A 20,936-nucleotide genomic window follows, 5' to 3' on the forward strand; every position below is an offset into this window, starting at 1 on the left:
CCTTGAAAGTAGGTTGTGCAGTCAGTTCAGAGTTATGGTGAGTGAAGTTATCCATGCCGGATCAGGACACACGGTTGTAGGATCTCTCCCATTCACCAGTTTACTTCTGTTTATCCTGACTTGCAGCTGTTAACTGCTTGCTGCTTATCATTCCTGGGTCACCTTTATCCTCAAGACATCTGGTGTAGCTGATTCGTGTAAGTAAGTTAAATGCTGTTCCTGAAACTGGTGACATGGGCCCTAAGGCTCTGGTACCCGGTGCCCAGTGGTTGCAGTGAGGAGAGAGCATGGATGGTGGGGGGTTATCATGATGGATGCTGCTTTCTTCTGGCAGGGCTCTTTGTAAATGTACTCAGAAGTGCACCATCAATCTTTAGGCCGCGCCACTCAAGGATTTGTTCTGATATTATTTTGTGACTGTATGCCCTGTGGTAACTCTATGTGTTGAGTGTGACTGTATGCCCTGTGGTAACTCTATGTGTTGTGTGTGCCTGTATGCCCTGTGGTAACTCTATGTGTTGAGTGTGACTGTATGCCCTATGATAACTCTTTGTGTTGAGTGTGACCGTTTTCCCTGTGGTAACTCTCTGTGCTGTGTGTGTCTGTTTTCCCTGTGGTAACTCTATGTGTTGTGTGTGACTATATGTCCTGTGGTAACTCTGTGTTGAGTGTGACTGTTTTACCTGTGGTAACTCTATGTGTTGAGTGTGACAGTACGCCCTGTAGTACTCTGTGTTGTGTGTGCCTGTATGCCCTGTGGTAACTCTATGTGTTGAGTGTAACTGTTTTCCCTGTGGTGACTATGCCCAGTGCTAACTCTGTGCGCTGTTTGTGACTGTATGCCCTGTGGTAACTCTATGTATCGAATGTGACTGTATGCCCTGTGGTAACTCTGTGTTGTGTGTGACTGTATGTCCTATGGTAACTCTATGTGTCGAGCGTGACTGTATGTCCTGTGGTAACTCTGTGCGCTGTGTGTGACTGTATTCCCTGGGGTAACGCTATGTGTTGTGTGTGACTGTATGCCCTGTGTAACTCTGTTCTCTGTGTGTGACTGTATGCTCTATGGTAACTGTGTGTGTCGAGTGTGACTGTATGCCCTGTGGTAACTCTGTGTTGAGTGTGACTGTTTTCCCTGTGGTAAATGTATATGCTGTGTGTGACTGTATGTCCTGTGGTAACTCTGTGCGCTGTGTGTGACTGTATGCCCTGTGCTAACTCTATGTGTTGTGTGTAACTGTATGCCCTGTGGTAACTCTCTGTGTCGAGTGTGACTTAATTCCCTGTGGTAATTCTGTGCGCAGCGTGTGACTGTATGCCCTGTGGTAAATCTGTGTGCTGTGTGTGACTGTATGTCCTGTGGTAACTCTGTGCGCTGTGTGTGACTGTATGCCCTGTGCTAACTCTATGTGTTGTGTGTAACTGTATGCCCTGTGGTAACTCTCTGTGTCGAGTGTGACTTAATTCCCTGTGGTAATTCTGTGCGCAGTGTGTGACTGTATGCCCTGTGGTAAATCTGTGTGCTGTGTGTGACTGTATGCCCTGTGGTAACTCTATGTGTTGAGTGTGACTGTTTTCCCTGTGGTAACTCTATGGGCTGCATGTACTGTATGCCCTGTGGCATTTCTGTGCGCAGTTTGTGACTGTATGTCCTGTGGTAATTCTGTGCGCAGTGTGTGACTGTATGTCCTGTGATAACTCTTTGTGTTGTGTGTGACTGTATGCCCAGTGGTAACTCTATGTGTTGAGTGTGACTGTATGCCCTCTAGTAACTCTATGTGTTGAGTGTGACTGTATGCCCTGTGGTAACTCTATGTGCTGTGTGTGACTGTATGTCCTGTGGTAACTCTGTGCGCTGTGTGTGACTGTATGCCCTGTGGTAACTCTGTGTTGAGTGTGACTGTTTTCCCTGTGATTACTATGTGCGCTGTGTGTGACTGTTTTCCCTGTGGTAACTCTCTGCGCTGTGTGTGACTGTTTTCCCTGTGGTAACTCTATGCGCTGTTTGTGACTGTATGCCTGTGGTAACTCTATGGGCTGCATGTACTGTATGCCCTGTGGCATTTCTGTGCGCAGTTTGTGACTGTATGTCCTGTGGTAATTCTGTGCGCAGTGTGTGACTGTATGTCCTGTGATAACTCTTTGTGTTGTGTGTGACTGTATGCCCAGTGGTAACTCTATGTGTTGAGTGTGACTGTATGCCCTCTAGTAACTCTATGTGTTGAGTGTGACTGTATGCCCTGTGGTAACTCTATGTGCTGTGTGTGACTGTATGTCCTGTGGTAACTCTGTGCGCTGTGTGTGACTGTATGCCCTGTGGTAACTCTGTGTTGAGTGTGACTGTTTTCCCTGTGATTACTATGTGCGCTGTGTGTGACTGTTTTCCCTGTGGTAACTCTCTGCGCTGTGTGTGACTGTTTTCCCTGTGGTAACTCTATGCGCTGTTTGTGACTGTATGCCTGTGGTAACTCTATGTGTTGAGTGTGACTGTATGCCCTGTGGTAACTCTATGTGTTGTGTGTGACTGTATGTCCTATGGTAACTCTATGCACTGTGTGTGATGGTATGCCCTGTGGTAACTCTATGTGTCGAGTGAGACTGTATGCCCTGTGGTAACTGTATGTGCTGTGTGTGACTGTATGTCCTGTGCTAACTCTGTCCACTGTGTGTGACTGTATGCCCTCTAGTAACTCTATGTGTCGAGTGTGACTGTATGCCCTGTGGTAACTCTGTGTTGAGTGTGACTGTATGCACTGTGGTAACTCTATGTGTTGTGTGTGACTGTATGCCCTGTGGTAATTCTATGTGTTGAGTGTGACTGTTTTCCCTGTGGTAGCTCTATGTGTTGAGTGTGACTGTTTTCCCTGTGGTAACTCTATGCGCTGTGTGTGACTGTATTCCCTGTGGTAACTCTGTGTGTTGTGTGTGACTTTTTTCCCTGTGGTAACTCTGTGCGCTGTGTGTGACTGTATGCCCTGTGGCAACTCTGTGTGCTGTGTGTGACTGTATGCCCTGTGGTAACTCTATGTGTCGAGTGTGACTGTATGCCCTCTAGTAACTCTATGTGTTGAGTGTGACTGTATGCCCTGTGGTAACTCTCTGTGTCGAGTGTGTCTTAATGCCCTGTAGTACTCTGTGTTGAGTGTGACTGTTTTCCCTGTGGTAACTCTATGGGCTGCATGTACTGTATGTCCTGTGGTAATTCTGTGCGCAGTGTGTGACTCTTTTCCCTGCGGTAACTCTCTGTGTCGAGTGTGACTTAATGCCCTGTTGTAACTCTGTGCTCTGTGTGTGACTGTTTGCCCTGTGGTAACTCTATGTGTTGAGTGTGACTGTTTTCCCTGTCGTAACTGGATGTGCTGTGTGTGACTGTATGCCCTGTGGTAACTCTATGTGTCGAGTGTGACTGTATGCCCTGTGGTAACTCTGTGTGCTGTGTGTGACTGTATGCCCTGTGGTAACTCTGTGTGCTGTGTGTGACTGTATGCCTTGTGGTAACTCTATGTGTCGAGTGTGACTGTATGCCCTCTAGTATCTCTATGTGTCGAGTGTGACTGTATGCCCTGTGGTAACTCTGTGTGCTGTGTGTGACTGTATGCCTTGTGGTAACTCTATGTGTCGAGTGTGACTGTATGCCCTCTAGTAACTCTATGTGTCGAGTGTGACTGTATGCCCTGTGGTAACTCTGTGTGCTGTGTGTGACTGTATGCCCTGTGGTAACTCTGTGTGCTGTGTGTGACTGTATGCCTTGTGGTAACTCTATGTGTCGAGTGTGACTGTATGCCCTCTAGTAACTCTATGCGTTGTGTGTGACTGTTTTCCCTGTGATAACTCTGTGCGCTGTGTGTGACTGTTTTCCCTGTGGTAACTCTATGTGTTAAGTGTGACTGTTTTCCCTGTGGTAACTCTGTGTGCTGTGTGTGACTGTATGCCCTGTGATAACTCTATCTGTTGTGTGTGACTGTATGCCCTGTGGTAACTCTATGTGTCGAGTGTGACTGTATGCCCTCTAGTAACTCTCTGTGTCGAGTGTGTCTTAATGCCCTGTAGTACTCTGTGTTGAGTGTGACTGTTTTCCCTGTGGTAACTCTATGGGCTGCATGTACTGTATGTCCTGTGGTAATTCTGTGCGCAGTGTGTGACTCTTTTCCCTGCGGTAACTCTCTGTGTCGAGTGTGACTTAATGCCCTGTTGTAACTCTGTGCTCTGTGTGTGACTGTTTGCCCTGTGGTAACTGTGTGTGTCGAGTGTGACTGTATGCCCTGTGGTAACTCTATGTGTTGAGTGTGACTGTTTTCCCTGTCGTAACTGGATGTGCTGTGTGTGACTGTATGCCCTGTGGTAACTCTATGTGTTGAGTGTGACTGTATGCCCTGTGGTAACTCTGTGTGCTGTGTGTGACTGTATGCCCTGTGGTAACTCTGTGTGCTGTGTGTGACTGTATGCCCTGTGGTAACTCTATGTGTCGAGTGTGACTGTATGCCCTCTAGTAACTCTATGTGTTGAGTGTGAATGTATGCCCTGTGATAACTCTATGTGTTGGGTGTGACTGTATGCCCTGTGATAACTCTGTGTTGAGTGTCACTGTTTTCCCTGTGGTAACTCTGTGCGTTGTGTGTGACTGTATGTCCTGTGGCAACTGTATGCGTTGTGTGTGACTGTATGTCCTGTGATAACTCAATGTGTTGAGTGTGACTGTTTTCCCTGTGGTAACTCTATGGGCTGCATGTACTGTATGTCCTGTGGTAATTCTGTGCGCAGTGTGTGACTCTTTTCCCTGAGGTAACTCTATGAGTTATGTGTGACTGTATGCCCTGTGGTAACTCTGTGCGCTGTGTGTGACTGTTTTCCCTGAGGTAACTCTATGCGCTGTGTGTGACTGTATCCTCTGTGGTAACTCTGTGTGTTGTGTGTGACTGTTTTCCCTGTGGTAACTCTGTGCGCTGTGTGTGACTGTTTTCCCTGAGGTAACTCTATGCGCTGTGTGTGACTGTATCCTCTGTGGTAACTCTGTGTGTTGTGTGTGACTGTTTTCCCTGTGTAACTCTGTGCGCTGTGTGTGACTGTATGCCCTGTGCTAACTCTATGTGTTGTGTGTAACTGTATGCCCTGTGGTAACTCTGTGCGCTGTTTGTGACTGTATGCCCTGTGGTAACTCTATGTGTTGAGTGTGACAGTTTTCCCTGTGCTAACTCTATGGGCTGCATGTACTGTATGCCCTGTGGTATTTCTGTGCGCAGTTTGTGACTGTATGTGCTGTGGTAATTCTGTGCGCAGTGTGTGACTGTATGTCCTGTGATAACTCTATCTGTTGTGTGTGACTGTATGCCCTGTGGTAACTCTATGTGTCGAGTGTGACTGTATGCCCTCTAGTAACTCTATGTGTTGAGTGTGACTGTTTTCCCTGTGGTAACTCTATGGGCTGCATGTACTGTATGCGCTGTGGTATTTCTGTGCACAGTTTGTGACTGTATGTCCTGTGGTAATTCTGTGCGCAGTGTGTGACTGTATGTCCTGTGGTAACTCTGTGCACTGTGTGTGACTCTTTTCCCTGCGGTAACTCTCTGTGTCGAGTGTGACTTAATGCCCTGTTGTAACTCTGTGCTCTGTGTGTGACTGTATGCCCTATGGTAACTGTGTGTGTCGAGTGTGACTGTATGCCCTGTGGTAACTCTATGTGTTGAGTGTGACTGTTTTCCCTGTGGTAACTGGATGTGCTGTGTGTGACTGTATGTCCTGTGGTAACTCTGTACGCTGTGTGTGACTGTATGCCCTGTGGTAACTCTATGTGTCGAGTGTGACTGTATGCCCTGTGGTAACTGTGTGTGCTGTGTGTGACTGTATGCCCTGTGGTAACTCTGTGTGTCGAGTGTGACTGTATGCCCTCTAGTAACTCTATGTGTTGAGTGTGAATGTATGCCCTGTGATAACGCTGTGTGTTGGGTGTGACTGTATGCCCTGTGGTAATTCTATGTGTTGAGTGTGACTGTTTTCCCTGTGGTAACTCTGTGCGCTGTGTGTGACTGTTTTCCCTGTGATTACTATGTGCGTTGTGTGTGACTGTTTTCCCTGTGGTAACTCTGTGCACTGTGTGTGACTGTTTTCCCTGTGGTAACTCTGTGCGCTGTGTGTGACTGTATGCCCTGTGCTAACTCTATGTGTTGTGTGTAACTGTATGCCCTGTGGTAACTCTGTGTGCTGTGTGTGACTGTATGCCCTGTGGTAACTCTATGTGTTGTGTGTGACTGTTTTCCCTGTGGTAACTCTGTGCGCTGTGTGTGACTGTATGCCCTGTGCTAACTCTATGTGTCGAGTGTGACTGTATGCCCTGTGGTAACTCTCTGTGTCGAGTGTGACTTAATGCCCCGTGGTAATTCTGTGCGCAGTGTGTGACTGTATGCCCTGTGGTAACTCTATGTGTTGAGTGTGACTGTTTTCCCTGTGGTAACTCTATGGGCTGCATGTACTGTATGCGCTGTGGTATTTCTGTGCGCAGTTTGTGACTGTATGTCCTGTGGTAATTCTGTGCGCAGTGTGTGACTGTATGTCCTGTGGTAACTCTGTGCACTGTGTGTGACTCTTTTCCCTGCGGTAACTCTCTGTGTCGAGTGTGACTTAATGCCCTGTTGTAACTGTATGCCCTATGGTAACTGTGTGTGTCGAGTGTGACTGTATGCCCTGTGGTAACTCTATGTGTTGAGTGTGACTGTTTTCCCTGTGGTAACTGGATGTGCTGTGTGTGACCGTATGTCCTGTGGTAACTCTGTATGCTGTGTGTGACTGTATGCCCTGTGGTAACTCTATGTGTCGAGTGTGACTGTATGCCCTGTGGTAACTGAGTGTGTCGAGTGTGACTGTATGCCCTCTAGTAACTCTATGTGTTGAGTGTGAATGTATGCCCTGTGATAACGCTGTGTGTTGGGTGTGACTGTATGCCCTGTGGTAATTCTATGTGTTGAGTGTGACTGTTTTCCCTGTGGTAACTCTATGCGTTGTGTGTGACTGTATGTCCTGTGATAACTCTTATGTGTTGTGTGTGACTGTATGTCCTGTGGTAACTCTATGTGTCGAGTGTGACTGTTTTCCCTGTGGTTATGTGCTGTGTGTAACTGTATGCCCTGTGGTAACTCTGTGTTGAGTGTGACTGTTTTCCCTGTGGTTATGTGCTGTGTGTAACTGTATGCCCTGTGGTAACTCTGTGTGTCGAGTGTGACTCAATGCCCTGTGTAACCCTGTTCTCTGTGTGTGACTGTATGCCCTGTGGTAACTCTGTGCGTTGTGTGTGACTGTTTTCGCTGTGATAACTCTCTGCGCTGTGTGTGACTGTTTTCCCTGTGGTAACTCTATGCGCTGTGTGTGACTGTATGCCCTGTGGTAACTCTGTGCGTTGTGTGTGACTGTTTTCCCTGTGATAACTCTGTGCGCTTTGTGTGACTGTTTTCGCTGTGATAACTCTCTGCGCTGTGTGTGACTGTTTTCCCTGTGGTAACTCTATGCGCTGTGTGTGACTGTATTCCCTGTGGTAACTCTGTGCGTTGTGTGTGACTGTTTTCCCTGTGGTAACTCTGTGCGCTGTGTGTGACTGTATGCCCTGTGCTAACTCTATGTGTTGTGTGTAACTGTATGCCCTGTGGTAACTCTCTGTGTCGAGTGTGACTTAATGCCCTGTGTAACTCTGTGCTCTGTGGGATTCTGTATGCCCTATGATAACTGTGTATGTCGAGTGTGACTGTATGCCCTGTGGTAACTCTATGTGTTAAGTGTGACTGTTTTCCCTGTGGTAACTCTGTATGCTGTGTGTGACTGTATGCCCTGTGCTAACTCTGTGCGCTGTTTGTGACTATATGCCCTGTGGTAACTCTATGTGTCGAGTGTGACTGTATGCCCTGTGGTAACTCTGTGTTGTGTGTGACTGTATGTCCTAAGGTAACCCTATGCACTGTGTGTGATTGTATGCCCTGTGGTAACTCTATGTGTTGTGTGTGACTGTATGTCCTGTGGTAACTCTGTGCGCTGTTTTGACTGTATGCCCTGTGGTATCTCTATGCACTGTGTGTGACTGTATGCCCTGTGGTAACTCTATGTGTTGTGTGTGACTGTTTTCCCTGTGATAACTCTGTGCGCTGTGTGTGACTATATGCTCTATGGTAACTGTGTGTGTCGAGTGTGACTGTATGCCCTGTTGTAACTCTATGTGTTGAGTGTGACTGTTTTCCCTGTGGTAACTGTAGGTGCTGTGTGTGACTGTATGTCCTGTGGTAACTCAGTACGCTGTGTGTGACTGTATGCCCTGTGCTAACTCTGTGCGCTGTTTGTGACTGTATGCCCTGTGGTAACTCTCTGTGTCGAGTGTGACTTAATGCCCTGTGTAACTCTGTGCTCTGTGTGTGACTGTATGCCCTATGGTAACTGTGTGTGTCGAGTGTGACTGTATGCCCTGTGGTAACTCTATGTGTTGAGTGTGACTGTATGCCCTGTGGTAACTCTATGTGTTGTGTGTGACTGTATGCCCTGTGGTAATTCCATGTGTTAAGTGTGACTGTTTTTCCTGTGGTAACTCTATGCGTTGTATGTGACTGTTTTCCCTGTGGTAACTCTATGCGCTGTGTGTGACTGTATTCCCTGTGGTAACTCTGTATGATGTGTGTGACTGTATGCCCTGTGCTAACTCTGTGCGCTGTTTGTGACTGCATGCCCTGTGGTAACTCTATGTGTTGTGTGTGACTGTGCGTCCTGTGGTAACTCTGTGCGCTGTTTGTGACTGTATGCCCTGTGGTAACTCTATGCACTGTGCGTGACTGTATGCCCTGTGGTAACTCTATGTGCTGTGTGTGACTGTATGCCCTGTGGTAACTCTATGTGTTGTGTGTGACTGTATGCCCTGTGGTAATTCTATGTGTTGTGTGTGACTGTTTTCCCTGTGGTAACTCTGTGTTGTGTGTGACTGTGCGTCCTGTGGTAACTCTGTGCGCTGTTTGTGACTGTATGCCCTGTGGTATCTCTATGCACTGTGTGTGACTGTATGCCCTGTGGTAACTCTATGTGTTGTGTGTGACTGTTTTCCCTGTGGTAACTCTGTGTTGCGTGTGACTGTTTTTCCTGTGATAACTCTGTGCGCTGTGTGTGACTGTATGCCCTGTGCTAACTCTATGTGTTGTGTGTAACTGTATGCCCTGTGGTAACTCTCTGTGTCGAGTGTGACTTAATGCCCTGTGGTTACTCTGTTCTCTGTGTGTGACTGTATGCTCTATGGTAACTGTGTGTGTCGAGTGTGACTGTATGCCCTGTGGTAACTCTGTGCGCTGTGTGTGACTGTATGCCCTGTACTAACTCTATGTGTTGTGTGTGACTGTATGTCCTGTGGTAACTTTCTGCACTGTGTGTGACTGTATGCCCTGTGGTAACTCTGTGTGTTGTTTGTGACTGTATGCCCTGTGGGAACTCTCTGTGTTGAGTGTGACTTAATGCCCTGTGTAGCTCTGTGCTCTGTGTTTGACTGTATGCCCTGGGTAATTCTATGTGTTGACTGTGACTGTTTTCCCTGTGATAACTCTGTGCTGTGTGTGACTGTATGCCCTATGGTAACTCTATGTGTTGTGTGTGACTGTATGCCCTGTGGTAATTCTATGTGTTGACTGTGACTGTTTTCCCTGTGTGTGCTGTGTGTGACTGTATGCCCTATGGTATCTCTATGTGTTGTGTGTGACTCTGCCCTGTGGTAACTCTATGTGTTGTCTGTGACTGTTTTCCCTGAGGTAACTCTATGTGTTGAATGTGACTGTATGTCCTGTGGTAACTCTATGTGTCGAGTGTGACTGTATGCCCTCTAGTAACTCTTATGTTTTGAGTGTGACTGTATGCCCTGTGATAACTCTCTGTGTCGAGTGTGTAACTGTATGCCCTGTGGTAACTCTCTGTGTCGAGTGTGACTTAATGCCCTGTGTAACTCTGTGCTCTGTGTGTGTCTGTATGCCCTGTGGTAACTCTATGTGTTGTGTGTGACTGTATGCCCTGTGGTAACTCTATGTGTTGTCTGTGACTGTATGCCCTGTGGTAACTCTGTGTTGACTGTGACTGTTTTCCCTGTGATAACTCTGTGTGCTGTGTGTGACTGTATGCCCTTTGGTAACTCTATGTGTTGTGTGTGACTCTGCCCTGTGGTAACTCTTTCTAAATCTTTTTATTAATATTAGTAATATGGACAGAATACAGATGATATATTGATAAAGAAATTACCAACATACACATTCCATTACATATGAAAAAAAACATACATAATAGTTACAATATAAATGAGTTTACCAAGACATAAGTCATAAGATATATGTATGAACATAGTAAATCTAAATATTTCATAATGTATAATATAAAAAAAACAGAAAAAAGAAAGAAAAAAACAAAAAAAATTTATATAATGCAGAACTAGCTAATCTAATCTAATAACTATAACTAATAAGTAATATAAAAGAAAAAAAACAAAAAAGAAGGAAAAAAAAACGGGCTGTTTATAATATCTCACAAAAATAAGTATTCATCAATGCCGTCACTTCCGGTCCTCTCAAAATACATAAGCTGAAAACTGGGAAATCAAATGAACTTGGCACAGGGTCATATTACATCATATGAAAATGTTGAATAAATGGTCTCCATAACTTTTCAAATTTAATAGAAGTCTCAAAAGTACCACTTCTAATTTTTTCTAAATTTAAACATAACATAGTTTGAGAGAACCAATTAAATACAGTGGGAGGATCAATTTCTTTCCAATTCAACAATATAGCTCTTCTAGCCATCAGAGTTAGAAATGCAATCATTCGACGGGCTGAAGAAGATAAATGCAGTGAATCTAACATAGGTAAACCAAAAATTGCGGTAACAGGATGAGGTTGTAAATCAATATTCAAAACCGCAGAAATAATATCAAAAATATCTTTCCAATATTTCTCCAAAAGTGAACACGACCAAAACATGTGAGTTAAAGACGCAATTTCAGAATGACATCTATCACAAATAGGACTTATATGAGAGTAAAAATGAGCTAATTTATCCTTGGACATATGGGCCCTATGTACGACCTTAAATTGTATTAGTGAATGTTTGGCACATAACGATGATGTATTAACTAATTGAAGAATTCTATCCCAATTCTCACTAGAAATACTAAAACTAAGCTCTCTTTCCCAATCCTGTTTAGTCTTATAAAGAGGCTCTGAACGTATCTTCATAATTATATTATAAAGTTTTGAAATAAGCCCTTTTTGAAAAGGGTCTAATTCAAATAAACTCTCCAAAGTATCTGAAGGCACAAAATTTGGAAACGTAGAGAGTACAGAACTTAAAAAATGTCTAATCTGTAAATATCTAAAAAAATGAAATCTCGGCAAGTTATATTTGTTGGATAATTGTTCAAAAGACCTGAAACAATTATCTAAAAATAAATCAGAAAATCTTAGTAATCCCTTAGTTTTCCAAGCTGAATAAGCTTGATCTATAATGGACGGGTGAAAAAAACAATTAGATACAATAGGACTATTTAAAACGAATTGAGTCAACCCAAAAAATCTCCGAAATTGAAACCATATACGCAATGTATGTTTAACTATCGGGTTGTCAATTCGTTTCGGCAATTTAGAAAGAGCAAAAGGGAGAGAAGTCCCTAAAATAGAACCCAAAGCATAAGCTGATACCGATTTAGTTTCTAAACTCACCCAACAAGGGCCAAAAGATCCACCCCCATCTTTCAACCAACATAACAAATATCTAATATTAACTCCCCAATAGTAAAATCTGAAATTAGGTAATGCTAACCCGCCTTCCTTTTTTGTCTTCTGTAAATATGTTTTACCTAACCTGGAATTTTTATACTGCCATATATATGAAGAAATTTTAGAGTCAACATTAGTAAAAAAAGGATTTCGGGAAATTTCGCTTGAAAAATATATAAAAACATAGGTAAAATAACCATCTTAATAGCATTAATCCTACCTATTAGGGATAGAGACAAAGGTGACCACTTAGTAAACAAACCTTTAATCTGATCAATTAAGGGTAAAAAATTAAATCTAAACAAATCTTTATGGTTTTTTGTGATTTTGATCCCTAAATAAGTAAAAGAGTCATTAACTAATTTAAAGGGTAACTGTGGTAACTCTATGTGTTGAATGTGACTGTATGCCCTGTGGTAATTCCATGTGTTGTCTGTGACTGTTTTCCCTGAGGTAACTCTATGTGTTGAATGTGACTGTATGTCCTGTGGTAACTCTATGTGTTGTGTGTGCCTGTATGCCCTGTGGTAACTCTATGTGTTGTGTGTGACTGTTTTCCCTGTGGTAACTCTCTCTGTCGAGTGTGACTTAATGCCCTGTGTAACTCTGTGCTCTGTGTGTGACTGTATGCCCTATGGTAGCTGTGTGTGTCGAGTGTGACTGTATGCCCTCTAGTAACTCTATGTGTTGAGTGTGACTGTATGCCCTGTGGTAACTCTATGTGTTGTGTGTGACTGTATGTCCTATGGTAACTCTATGCACTGTTGTGATTGTATGCCCTGTGGTAACTCTGTGCGCTGTTTGTGACTGTATGCCCTGTGGTAACTCTAGGTGTTGAGTGTGACTGTATGCCCTGTGGTAACTCTGTGTGCTGTTTGTGACTGTATGCACTGTGGTAACTCTCTGTGTCGAGTGTGACTTAATGCCCTGTGTAACTCTGTGCTCTGTGTGTGACTGTATGCCCTGTGGTAACTCCTTGTGTTGTGTGTGACTGTATGCCCTGTGGTAACTCTATGTGTGGACTGTGACTGTTTTCCCTGTGATAACTCTGTGTGCTGTGTGTGACTGTATGCCCTATGGTAACTCTATGTGTTGTGTGTGACTCTGCCCTGTGGTAACTCTATGTGTTGAATGTGACTGTATGTCCTGTGGTAACACTATGTGCTGTGTGTGACTGTATGCCCTGTGGTAACTCTGTGTGCTGTGTGTGACTGTATGCCCTGTGGTAACTCTATGTGTTCTGTGTGACTGTTTTCCCTGTGGCAACTCTATGTGCTGTGTGTGACTGTATGGCCTCTGGTAACTCTGTGTGCTGTGTGTGACTGTATGCCCTGTGGTAACTCTGTGCGCTGTGTGTGACTGTATGCCCTGTGCTAACTCTATGTGTTGTGTGTAACTGTATGCCCTGTGGTAACTCTCTGTGTCGAGTGTGACTTAATGCCCTGTGTAACTCTGTGCTCTGTGTGTGACTGTATGCTCTATGGTAACTCTATGTGTTGTGTGTGACTGTATGTCCTGTGGTAACTCTGTGCGCTGTTTGTGACTGTATGCCCTGTGGTAACTCTATGCACTGTGCGTGACTGTATGCCCTGTGGTAACTCGTATGTGTTGTGTGTGACTGTATGCCCTGTGGTAACTCTGTGTGCTGTGTGTGACTGTATGCCCTGTGGTAACTCTATGTGTTGTGTGTGACTGTATGCCCTGCGGTAATTCCATGTGTTAAGTGTGACTGTTTTCCTTGTGATAACTCTCTGCGCTGTGTGTGACTGTTTTCCCTGTGGTAACTCTATGCGCTGTGTTTGACTGTATTCCCTGTGGTAACTCTGTTTGTTGTGTGTGACTGTTTTCCCTGTGGTAACTCTGTATGCTGTGTGTGACTGTATGCCCTGTGCTAACTCTGTGCGCTGTTTGTGACTGCATGCCCTGTGGTAACTCTATGTGTTGTGTGTGACTATATGTCATAAGGTAACTCTATGCACTGTGTGTGATTGTATGCCCTGTGGTAACTCTATGTGTTGTGTGTGACTGTATGTCTTATGGTAACTCTGTGCGCTGTTTGTGACTGTATGCCCTGTGGTAACTCGTATGTGTTGTGTGTGACTGTATGCCCTGTGGTAACTCTGTGTGCTGTGTGTGACTGTATGCCCTGTGGTAACTCTATGTGTTGTGTGTGACTGTATGCCCTGTGGTAATTCTATGTGTTGAGTGTGACTTAATGCCCTGTGGTTACTCTGTTCTCTGTGTGTGACTATATGCTCTATGGTAACTGTGTGTGTCGAGTGTGACTGTATGCCCTGTTGTAACTCTATGTGTTGAGTGTGACTGTTTTCCCTGTGGTAACTGTATGTGCTGTGTGTGACTGTATGTCCTGTGGTAACTCTGTACGCTGTGTGTGACTGTATGCCCTGTGCTAACTCTGTGCGATGTTTGTGACTGTATGCCCTGTGGTAACTCTATGTGTCGAGTGTGACTGTATGCCCTGTGGTAACTCTATGTGTTGTGTGTGACTGTATGTCCTATGGTAACTCTATGCACAGTGTGTGATTGTATGCCCTGTGGTAACTCTGTGCGCTGCTTGTGACTGTATGCCCTGTGGTAACTCTAGGTGTTGAGTGTGACTGTATGCCCTGTGGTAACTCTGTGTGCTGTTTGTGACTGTATGCCCTGTGGTAACTCTCTGTGTCGAGTGTGACTTAATGCCCTGTGTAACTCTGTGCTCTGTGTGTGACTGTATGCCCTGTGGTAACTCCTTGTGTTGTGTGTGACTGTATGCCCTGTGGTAACTCTATGTGTTGAGTGTGACTGTTTTCCCTGTGGTAACTCTATGTGTGGACTGTGACTGTTTTCCCTGTGATAACTCTGTGTGCTGTGTGTGACTGTATGCCCTATGGCAGGGGTCAGCAACCTTTACCACTGAAAGAGCCACTTGGACCCGTTTCCCACAGAAAAGAAAACACTGGGAGCCGCAAAACCCGTTTGACATTTAAAATGAAATAACACTGCATACAACGTTTTTTTTTGCCTTTATGCTATGTATAAACAAACTATAATGTGTTGCATTTATGAAATTGATGAACTCCTGCAGAGAAAACGAAATTACATTTCTGCATGCAACAAAAACATTTTGAACTCCGAAAAAAAGACGTTGGGTTGAAAGTTACTTTTAAGTAAAATACTCAATGTCTATTTGAGTCCTTCTTGTATTTATGAAAAACGCCGAACTTAAATTTTCCGCCAGCAGCAAACCAAAAATAACATCAGCCAGCTGTCAGCCTGAAAAATAAAAGGACTATTTCACTGAACAATGAAAAAATATGAATATACATAAAATAATAGGCAATTAAAATATTTATCATACTTGGTTAATGGGATTTCTGCTCCTGGACCTCAGCGCACAGCGTCTGCACATCAGGGCTGTATGACGTCACCTTCATCTTTACACAGGATCGCAAGCTGTCATCTGTGAGGCGTGCGCGATGTTTGTTTTTAATAAAGTTCATGTTGGAGAACACCTGCTCACTTACATATGTGGATCCAAAGATCGACAGGACTCAAAGCGCATACCTTTTAATGTTTACATAAATGTCGGGCATAGCATTCCATGTTTCGAACACAAGTTTGTCCGGTTTTGGAAGGTTTTCAATATCACTCCATTTGTGTTTCTGAGCAAGAACGGCCTTCTGACGGGCAACATCTTCAAGGTCTGCTGTCAAGCGTCTAAACTTGGACACCCATATGTCTTTGTCGGCTATGTCGGCCAGTTCCATCTCAAGATCAGGTTGACTCACACCTGCCAATGCAGTCGTATTCAGTAGGGAAGGATCGATGCTTAAGGGAGTGACCGGGAAGGATAATGTGTTTTTTTTCCTCTCTGAACTCACAGAAGCGTTTCCCAAACGATGTTTGCATTGCGATGATTGCAGAATGTAAATACTCCGAAATTATCATGTCGTGACCTTGTTTGAACTCTCTCAAATTGGGGAAGTGAGACAAAGTGCCTTTCTGTAAATCTCTGGCAAGCAACGTCAACTTGCGCTCGAATGCCAAAACATCCTCCAACATGTGCAGGGCTGTGCGTCCTTTCCCCTGAAGAGCTGTGTTCAGCGTGTTCAGGTGCGCTGTCATGTCTACCATGAAGTGTAGCTTTTCCAGCCACTCTGGCTGTTCCAGCTCAGGAAAGGTGAGCCCTTTGCTGCCCAGGAAAGTTTTCACTTCTTCCAGACACGCGACAAAGCGTTTCAGCACCTTCCGTCTGGACAGCCAGCGATAAAAACACGTTGTAGCGGTGTCAGTAAACTGCAGTCAAAGATAGCTTTATTCGAACTAAACAGCCTTGCTTTTAAGCCTCCCTCAACCCAGCCCCCATGGACGCAGATGCTGCAAAAGACGCGTACTCACAAACCCCCGTAGGCTATCTCCCTTAGCCGGAATGCTGGCTAATTGTGAGCCGTTTCGGATGTGCCAGCCACACTTAGATTGTACAAGATCACCATAATCTTCAAATTTAGAATTACATTTCAAAAGCTAACAAACTAACATAAAATACATTTTAATTAAACACTGACCAATTATTTCCCAAAGCCACAGGGAGCCGCAGCACAGAGGTGAAAGAGCCACAAATGGCTCGGGAGCCGCAGGTTGCCGACCCCCGCCCTATGGTAACACTATGTGCTGTGTGTGACTGTATGCCCTGTGGTAACTCTATGTGTTGTGTGTGACTCTATGCCCTGTGGTAACTATGCGCTGTGTGTGACTGTATGCCCTTTGTTTTATACCTTGGTAGGAGAGGAATTCCTTTTCCTTTTCCTTTTTGTATACATGCATATTGTTGACTGTCACTTAAACTTGAACTTGCAATTGAACATTTGTGTGTCTTCACCAAAGGATACCCAAGGGGGAAAAAATCGTTCGTAAAGGCACACATTCCAAAGCAGTTAACAAGCAGTGAAATTCTGTTCCTGCAGTATAGGAAATTAATATTCACCACTCTCCTAAGGATGTGAATGTGACCAAGAGAGTGCTGAGTGTTTAGACTGTCGGCCTGTGAGTCATTCATTCTGGATGGTGACAGGACTTGGGGTTTCTCTGAATCAGTCATTAGTGGTCATATTGCTTAACGAGGACTGTAAATTTCTCCAGTGTGCAATGATGGTGACTTTTCACTGCTATTATCTTTATCTGCATTCCAACTCTTCTCCGTGGAGAATTCTGTTTTAGCTGGACATTGCACACTAGAATAGATATCTCAAATCTATATGGTGTTTGTACATTCTGCATGTGGTCACGGAGGAAGCTACCTATCTACCTGTCTATCTGTCTCTCACTCTGTATCTCTGTCTATCTTTCTAGCTAGCTATCTAATCAGTTGGGGCTGAGAAGGCAGGAAGAAGAAGCCAGAATAAGAAGCTGGGAGTAGGGGAAAATGGTTGGTGATGGGTGAGACCAGGTGAGAGGGATGGAGGGTGGGGAGAGGAGATGAAGTATAAAAGTGATAGTTGGAAAAGGTAAAGGGATGAAGAAGAAGCGATCTGATAGGAAAGGTAGGTGGGCCTTGAGAGGAAGGGATTTGATATCAGAGATGTTACAGGAGCCTTCAGCAATTTGGGCATCGAGGGAGAGAGGAAGAGGAGAGCCATCCGCAATACCACTGATGCGGCAGAGAGGGCCTCAAGGTGGCTGTGGCTCAAGGGAGGGGAGCTAGCTGCGTAGCTAGCCACCTGGACACAAGCTGGGGTCTGATCAGCCCCGGCTGTGTCACCTGGAGGAGACTGTATGATGTTGAAAGACCCAAAACTCCCGATGATTCCAGGATCATCACTGATGATGTGTCCAGAGGCATCAGTAGATGTACGCACACAGCATAAGGGAGGATCGTGGATCATGGAAGGAGGGAGTCTGATAAGAGAGGAGAATGGACAATGGGAGGAAGTAAACTGATAGAAGAAGCAGGGTGGACCTTGGGAGGATAGAATCTGATAGGGGAGAAAGGAATCTGATAGGAGAGGGTGGAGTCTGACGGGAGGTGAGAATGGACAATGGGATGAAGTAAACTGATAAGAGAAGGAGGGTGGACCTCGGGAGGATAGAATTTGATAGGAGGTGAGAGTGGACAATGGGATGAAGTAAAGTGATAAGAGGAGGAGGGTGGAGTCTGACGGGAGGGGAGAGTGGACCGTGGAAGAAAGGAATCTGATGAGAGAAGAGGAAGGTGATGGGTAGGTGAGAAGAAGGGACAAGGGTAAGAAGGGAACCAGAATAGGGAATTGAGAGAGAGAAGATGGGGGAGAGGAGAAATTTCTAGAAGTTAGAGATATCACCGTTAAAGCCGCCAGTTTGGAGGCTACCCGGACAGAGTATGAGGTGTGACTACATCGACCTGAGAGTGGCTTCATCGTGGCTGTAGAAAGGCTGTGGGCGGACGTACCAGAATGGGAATAGGAAGTAGAATGAAAATGGGTATCCCTGGACAGTGTGCGGTGGATGGGGTGAAGGGCTTCTTTCCTCTTCCTGCCCAGTCCTGATGAAGGGTCACAGACCTACCAGTTGACTATTTGCTCCCTCCATAGATATCACTCGACCTGCTGAGATCCTCCAACATTTTGTGTTTATTCTTGCTGACTTATCTACAGGTGTTTTTGCTCACTCATTCCCAATTGTTCAGCTGCTTGGGAATGTGGTGCGTGTGGAACTTCTGCTGCTGCAACCAGATATCAGGAGCAGGAAAGCTCTGCATTCATCACGTTGAACACAGCCGTGTAATCTCATACTGTCACTTTGTTCTGTGCATCGCATTTGCCAGTAACATAATACCAGAACAAAGGTGGTACTGTGGCGCTGAACATAGATGCAGTGTCCTTTTCCTGCTGCACTCAGTTGCCTGACAAAATATGTTAAAAGCTATGCAGAAGTGTTGACCATGAGGATGATCAGGAAAATTAAATGAGATGTGTTAATCGTGTACTATACCTCTCCCCACCCTGTTACTTGTAAAAACCCTATTGCCCTCTCTCAATTCATCCATCTCTGCCACATCTGCTCTCAGGATGGGGCTTTTCATTCTAGAATGAAGGAGATGGCCTCCATTTTCAAAGAAGGGGGCTTCCCTTCCTCCACTATGAACACTGCCCTCAAATGCATCCCTCCCATTTCATGCACATCTTCTCTTACTCGATCCTCCCACCGCCCTACCAGGCTTAGGGTTCCTCTTGTCATCACCTACCACCCCACCAGCCTCCACATCCAGAACTTCTGCCATCTCCAACATGATCCCAGCACCAAACACATCTTGTCCCTACCCCCCTCCACTTTCTGCTTTTGCAGGGATCGCTCCCTACCCAACTCCCTTGTCCATTCTACCCTCCCCAACTCCCTTGTCCATTCTACCCTCCCCACTGATCTCCCCTGGCACGTATCCTGGCATTGCCAAGTGGTTAAGGCGTTCATCTAGTGATCTGAAGGTCGCTAGTTCGAGTCTTAGCTGAGGCTGCGTGTGTATCCTTGAGCAAGGCACTTAACCGCACATTGCCCTGCGATGAGCTGTATGGGTCCTAATGCCCTTCCCTTGGACAACATTGGTGGTGTGGAGAGGGGAGACTTGCCACTTGGGCAACTGCTGGTCTTCCATAAAAAAAATCCCTGCTCAGTCTTGCTCCCTAGAAAGGCACAAATCCAAGGTCTATCGGGACTAACGGAGGCCTACGCTTACCCTTGCAAGTGAAATAAGTGCTACACCTGCCCCTACACCTCCTCCTTCACTACCATTCAGGGCCCCAAACAGTCCTTTCAGATGAGGCAACACTTCACGTGTGAGTCTGTTGGGGTCATCTACTGTGTTTGGTGCCTCCTGTATATCGGTGAGACCTGACATCGATTGGGAGACAGCACCTATGCTCTGTGCATCAGAAGAAGCTGAATCTTTCAGTGGCCACCTATTTTAATTCCACTTCCCATTCTGATATGTCTATCCATGGCCTCCTCTACTGTCGGGATGAAGCCACACTCAGGTTGGAGGAACAACACCTTATATTCCATCAGGGTAGCCTCCAACCTGATGGCATGAATATCAATTTCTCAAACTTCTGGTAATACTTAACCTCCCCTCCCCCTTCACCACTCCCTCTCTTCACATTTCCCTCTCTCACCTTACCTCCTTGCCTGCCTATCGCCTCCTTCTGGTGTGCCTCCCCACTTTTCCTGCTTCCATGGCCTTCTGTTTTGTCCTGTTGGACTTCCCCTTCTGCAGCCCTGTATCTCTTTCAACAAACAACTTCACCCGTCCCCCCTCCCAGTTTCACCTATCACCGTTTTTCCCCCCCTCCCCCCCACCTTTTAAATCTACTCCTCATCTTTTTTTCTCCAGTCCTACTGAAGGGTTTCATCCATAGATGCTGCCTGGCCTGCTGAGTTCCTCCAGCATTTTGTGTCTGCTGCTTGTGTTCATCACGGGACAGGCTGGCATAATTGCATAGCGGATAGCTCAGTGCTTTACAGCGTCAGTGGTCACTGATTAGGGTTCAATTCCGGCTGTATGTTTGAAGTTCCTTCTTACCACCTGTTATGCCATTGGCATTTAGGGCAGCAATGAAAGTCCTCCATCTCCAGTGGTGTTCAGGGCTTCCTTCGTCGTGTCAGTAGTTTCCTCTCGGTTTTCACTACTGTCAGTCATACAAGTCCCGGGTGGGGACTTGGGAATACTGTTACGCTCAGATGGTACAAGGGTTCTTCATTGCTGTGTCCATAACAGTTTTGTCTGACCAGTCAGGGTTGTTGACCCTGAGCTGAACCCCTGAACCTGGAGGACCAGTAGACCACTCTGAGTCTGGCCCGTTTAGCATGGGTGGCCAGAGCATAAGGCCCTGACTCCAACCAGCTCTGGGTCATCGAGGCACACAAGCCTCCAAACCCACAAGGTTTAGTCCTCTTGGAAGACGTTCAAAGTTCATCACATTTATTATCAACGTGTGTATGCAGCATGTAGCTCTGAGATTCGTCTTCCTAGACAGTCACGAAGCAAAGAAACGCCATGAAACCCATTCAAAGAAAAACATCAAATTCTCCCCCACGTGCAAGAGAAAAAACAAATTTCTCAAATAGCAACAAAAAAAGAGTGAAAAACACAGGAATGAAAAGAATGCAGGCATGTTCTCGCTCTAACTGCATGGGTTAGCTCCA

The 20,936-nt window shown here is 45.4% G+C and overlaps 1 protein-coding gene across 10 annotated transcripts in view; it reads left to right on the forward strand.

The window, feature by feature from the left end:
* The window catches only part of sipa1l3 (signal-induced proliferation-associated 1 like 3), a 391,364-nt gene that overhangs the window by 159,438 nt on the left and 210,990 nt on the right, over positions 1-20,936 (forward strand). The window lies entirely within an intron of this gene.

Source organism: Hypanus sabinus, chromosome 11 (assembly GCF_030144855.1).
Source record: "Hypanus sabinus isolate sHypSab1 chromosome 11, sHypSab1.hap1, whole genome shotgun sequence".
NCBI classification, from domain to species: Eukaryota; Metazoa; Chordata; class Chondrichthyes; order Myliobatiformes; family Dasyatidae; genus Hypanus; species Hypanus sabinus.